Genomic DNA, 6000 nt, shown 5'->3' with positions numbered 1-6000 from the left:
ATCCTGTTCTTATGAGGGCATCTTTCAGCATCTGGAGGTGTCTGTTGCGATCCTCCTCATCCGAGCAGATCCTGTGTATACGGAGGGCTTCTCTGTAGGGGATGGCTTCTTTAACGTGTTTAGGGTGGAAGCTGGAGAAGTGGAGCATCGTGAGGTTATCCGTGGGTTTGCGGTACAGTGAGGTGCTGAGGTGACCGTCCTTAATGGAGATGCGTGTGTCCAAGAATGCAACCGATTCTGGATAGGAGTCTATGGTGAGTCTGATGGTGGGATGGAACTTGTTGATGTCATCATAGAGTTGTTTCAGTGATTGCTCACCATGAGTCCAAAGGAAGAAAATGTCATCGATGTATCTAGTGTATAGCATCGGTTGAAGGTCCCGTGCGGTGAAGAAGTCTTGTTCGAACCTGTGCATGAAGATGTTGGCATATTGAGGTGCGAATTTGGTCCCCATGGTTGTTCCGTGTGTCTGGATGAAGAACTGGTTGTTGAAGGTGAAGATATTGTGGTCCAGGATGAAGCGGATGAGATGTAAAATTGCATCTGGAAACTGGCAGTTGTTGGCGCTGAGCACTGAGGCCGTTGCAGCAATGCCATCGTCATGGGGGATGCTGGTGTAGAGTGCCGAGACATCCATTGTGACAACTTCTTACTGTGTTTACCCCAGTCCAACGTCGGCATCTCCACATTCTGTTAGATAGCCAGTTACCTATCCAATCGGCCAAACTTCCCTCTATCCCACACATCCTTACTTTCTTCATAAGCCGACCATGGTGGACTTTATCAAACGCCTTACTAAAATCCATGTATATGACATCAACTGCACTACCTTCATCTACATACTTAGTTACCTCTTCAAAAAATTCTATCAAATTTGTGAGGCAAGACTTGCCCTTCACAAATCCGTGCTGACTATCCCGGATTGAGCTGCATCTTTCTAAATGGTCGTAAATCCTATCCCTGAGGACCTTTTCCATCAACTTACCGACCACCGAAGTAAGACTAACCGGCCTATAATTACCAGGGTCATTTCTATTCCCTTTCTTAAACAGAAGAACAACATTCGCCACTCTCTAGTCCTCTGGCACCACCCCCCTGGACAGTGAGGACGCAAAGATCAATGCCAAAGGCTCTGCTATCTCATCCCTTGCCTCCCAAAGACTCCTAGGATATATTTCATCAGGCCCAGAGGACTTATCAACTTTCAGTTTTTTCAAAATTGCTAGTACATCTTCCCTCCGAACATCTACTTCCTCCAGCCTATCAGCCTGTGACACCCTCTCTTCCTCAAAAACATGGCCCCTCTCCTTGGTGAACACTGAAGAAAAGTATTCATTCATCACCTCTCCTATCTCTTCTGAATCCATGCACAAATTCCCACTGCCGTCCTTGACCGGCCCCAACCTCACCCTGGTCATTCTTTTATTCCTCACATAAGAGTAAAAAGCCTTGGGGTTTTCCTTGATCCGACCCGCCAAGGACTTCTCATGCCCCCTCCTCGCTCTCCTAAGCCCCTTTTTCAGCTCATTCCTTGCTAACTTGTAACCCTCCATCGAGCCAACTGAACCTTGTTTTCTCAACCTTACACATGCTTCCTTCTTCCTCTTGACAAGACATTCCACCTCTTTTGTGAACCATGGTTCCCTCACTCGGCCATTTCCTCTCTGCCTGGCAGGGACATACCTATCAAGGACACGCAGTATTTGTTCCTTGAAAAAGTTCCACTTTTCATTAGTGCCTTTCCCTGACAATTTTTGTTCCCATCCTATGCTTCCTAATTCCCGCCTGATTGCATCATAATTACCTCTCCCCCAATTGTAAACTATGCCCTGCCGCATGGCCCTCTCCCTCTCCATTGCAATAACAAAAGACACCGAATTGTGGTCACTATCTCCAAAGTGTTCTCCCACAACCAAATCCAACACTTGGCCCGGTTCATTTCCCAGTACCAAATCCAATGTGGCCCCACCTCTTGTCGGCTTATCCACATATTGTGTCAGGAACCCCTCCTGCACACACTGCACAAAAACTGCCCCATCCGAACTATTCGACCTATAAAGGCTCCAATCAATATTTGGAAAGTTAAAGTCCCCCATGACAACTACCCTGTGACCTCCACACCTATCCATAATTTGCTTAGCAATTTCTTGCTCCACATCTCTATTACTATTTGGGGGCCTATAGTAAACTCCTAACAACGTGACCGCTCCTTTCCTATTTCTAACCTCAGCCCATATTACCTCTGGAGGCAGATCCCCTTCGAAATGCCTTTCTGCAGCCGTTACACTCTCCTTGATTAACAGTGCCACTCCTCCACCTCTTTTACCAGCTACCCTACACTTACTGAAACATCTATACCCCGGAACTTCCAACAACCATTCATGTCCTTGTTCTACCCATGTTTCCGTAATGGCCACAACATCGTAGTCCCAAGTGCCAATCCACGCCCCAAGTTCACCTACCTTATTTCGGATGCTCCTTGCATTGAAGTAGACACACTTCAACCCACCTTCTTGTCTGCTGGTACCCACCTTTGACCATGATACCCTTCCCAGTACCTCACTACACTCACTGACCTCCGGACTACAACTCCTTTTCCCATCCCCCTGACAAATTAGTTTAAACCCCCCCGAAGAGCTGTAGCAAATTTCCCTCCCAGGATATTGGTGCCCTTCTGGTTCAGGTGCACCCCGTCCTGTTGGTACAGGTCCCACCTTCCCCAGAAAGTGTTCCAATTATCCACATAGCTGAAACCCTCCCTCCTACACCATCCCTGCATCCATGTGTTTAACTGCACTCTCTCCCTGTTCCTCAGCTCGCTATCCCGTGGCACCGGCAACATACCAGAGATGACAACCTGTTTTGTCCTGGCTCTCAGCTTCCACCCTAGCTCCCTGAATTCCTGTTTTAAATCCCCGTCCCCTCTCTTACCTATTTCTTTGGTGCCGGCGTGCACCACGACTTGTGACTGTTCCCCCTCCCCCTTTAGAATCCTGAAGACACGGTCGGAGATGTCACGGACCCTGGCATCCGGGAGGCAACATACCATCCGTGAGTCTCTCTTGTTGCCACAGAACCTCCTATCTATCCCTCTAACAAATGAATCCCCAATAACTATAGCTCTACCGCTCTCCCCCTTTCCCTTCTGAGCCACAGGGACGGACTCAACGCTGGCGATCTGGTCACTGCGGCTCACCACTGGTAGGTCGCCCCCCTCACCTGTATCCAAAGTGGAATACTTGTTGCTAAGGGGAACGACCACAGGGGATCAACTGCGCCAAGTGCTCCGGACTCCTGGTTGGTCCGTGGGAGACGGACCTTCCTCCGGAGGTGCTCAGGCCTTTCACCTGGAGCAGGACCAACCTCCTCGACTTGGGGGCCCATCTCTGCCCAGCCGAGGAATCCTGGCCGGCAACCTGGCAGGAGCTGGAGGCCAAAGTCTCTGCACACCTGAGTCACTGGACAGGACTGCTCCGAGTGCTGTCCTGCAGAGCGCGAGTTCTCATCATTAACCAGCTGCTCGCCTCCATGTTGTGGTACCGGCTGGTCCCTTTGACCCCTCCCCCTGGCTTTGTCACAAATCTCCAGAAAACCCTTGTGCGGTTTTTCTGGGACAACCGACTGCACTGGGTCTCTGCCGAGGTTCTGCATCTCCCGCTTGCGGAGGGCGGTCAGGGTCTCGTGTGCCTTCGCACACAGGTAGCGACCTTCCACCTCCAGACCCTGCAGAGATACCTTTACGTCGAGCCTCCTCCACGATGGTGTGCCCTGGCAACGGATTTCTTCCGCCAGTTGCACGGCCTGAATTACGACGTGCAGCTGCTGCATATAAATCTGGGGTGTATTCCGACCTCCTTGCGGGAGTTGCCCGTCTTTTACCAGGACCTCCTCACTGTCTGGAACACGGTCGCCTCACGACACAGCATCAGGAGTAGCGACCCTCGTGCGAGAGCCACTGCTCAGGAATCCGCTCCTCCAGCTGTATAACTTCAGGTGGCTGACGGAGAGGGGGGCTGTGGCCGCCGGGGTGACCAAGATCGGGGACGTGCTGGATGGCGGAGGAGCGGGCAGGATGAGCCCCCGCGTGCTGGCTGAGCGCGCGGGGGTGGCCGTCTGGCGCGCGGCCAAAGCCATCCAAGACCTTAGAACGGTCGTGCTCGGCCCCGAAAGTGCACGTGGTCTCGAGGCGGCGCAGGCGTGCGGTGGGATCCTGCCCAAGCGTTCCCCTGTTTGGACGGAATTCCACATTGGTCCAAAACCTTTCCCTCCCCCTCCCGGGTCAGGTGACCCACAGTGTGTGCCGCCTCACGGAAATTCCCTCCGTGCCTTTTTCCACCTCGCTGAGGCGTTTCCTGTACGGGCTGCTGCTGCACACCTTCCACTACCGCATCCTCGCCCATCGCCCGGATACACCTTGGCGGGCCTTGTTGCCGCCGGGCGGCGGAGGTCCCCAGTGGAGGTCCCTCTACGGAAGGATCTCCACCAATTACATGGGAGACCTGGGGTGGAGGGTGATGCATGCAGCAGTTCCGCACAACCGTAGGATTCACTGGTTCACGGGCTCCGAAGACTGCCCCTTCTGTGGACTTGTGGAGTCCATGGACCATGTCGACATTTTGTGTCTCAGGTTGCACTTCCATTTTGTTTTCCTGAAGAACCTTTTATTGATGTTTTGTTTGCACTTCAGTCCCACGCTCCTGGTCTCCGGGCACCTGGTGCGGAGAGGGGCGGGTCGGGGTGGCGAGCTCCTCGTGAACCTGCTCCTGGGCTTGGCGAAACACGCCATTAACAGGTCCAGGCAGCGGGCGATTGAGGGGGCCGTCCATCCCGACTGTCTGCCCCTCTACCGCGGCTACATTCGCGGCCAGGTGTCTCTGGAGAGGGAGCATGCGGTGTCCACGGGCGTGGTTGACGCCTTCCGCACCCGTTGGGCACTGCAGGGGTTGGGGTGTATTATTGACCTTGATAATCACATTTTAAATTGATGTCTTTAAGTTTCAAAGAACAAAAGAACAAAGAACAATACAGCACAGGAACAGGCCCTTCGGCCCTCCAAGCCCGCGCCGCTCCCCGGTCCAGGATTGAATCCTGAATCCAGGATCCCCGCCCAATTTTCCAGCCTATCTACATACCAATATCCTATCCACCGATCTGTCCCTCACAGCTACGATGCTTTGTTCATCACAACCTATTAACTCACCCCCACCCCCCCATTCCAGACCATGTGATCTCCAGGGAGAGGCGAAAACCCAGAGTGAAAACCCCAGGGCCAATATGAGGAAAAGAAATCTGGGAAATTCCTCTCCGACCCCCTGAGGCGATCGAAACGAGTCCAGGAGATCACACTGGCCCTGATCGGAAAATGCTTCCCAACCCTAGTCATTTCCACTTCCACGAACACCATATGAATTCCCTGCCCCCGAGACAGGTTCCCAACTATCCGCAGTCTCGCTCTGTACTGGCACCAGCATGATGATCATAGAATGAAGCCTTGAAACGAGAAACAAGGAACAATTAGCCCGCGCCGCTCCCTGGTCCAAACTAGACCACTCTTTTGTATCCCTCCATTCCCACTCCGTTCATATAGCTGTCTAGATAAGTCTTAAACGTTCCCAGTGTGTCCGCCTCCACCACCTTGCCCGGCAACACATTCCAGGCCCCCACGACCCTCTGTGTAAAATATGTCCTTCTGATATCTGTGTTAAACCTCCCCCCCTTCACCTTGAACCTATGACCCCTCGTGAACGTCACCACCGACCCGGGGAAAAGCTTCCCACCGTTCACCCTATCTATGCCTTTCATAATTTTATACACCTCTATTAAGTCTCCCCTCATCCTCCGTCTTTCCAAGGAGAACAACCCCAGTTTCCCCAATCTCTCCTCATAACCAAGCCCCTCCATACCAGGCAACATCCTGGTAAACCTCCTCTGTACTCTCTCTCCAAAGCCTCCACGTCCTTCTGGTAGTGTGGCGACCAGAACTGGACGCAGTATTCCAAA

This window comes from Mustelus asterias, unplaced genomic scaffold (genome assembly GCF_964213995.1).
Source record: "Mustelus asterias unplaced genomic scaffold, sMusAst1.hap1.1 HAP1_SCAFFOLD_650, whole genome shotgun sequence".
In the NCBI taxonomy this organism is placed as follows: domain Eukaryota; kingdom Metazoa; phylum Chordata; class Chondrichthyes; order Carcharhiniformes; family Triakidae; genus Mustelus; species Mustelus asterias.
This window is presented reverse-complemented; position numbering follows the sequence as displayed.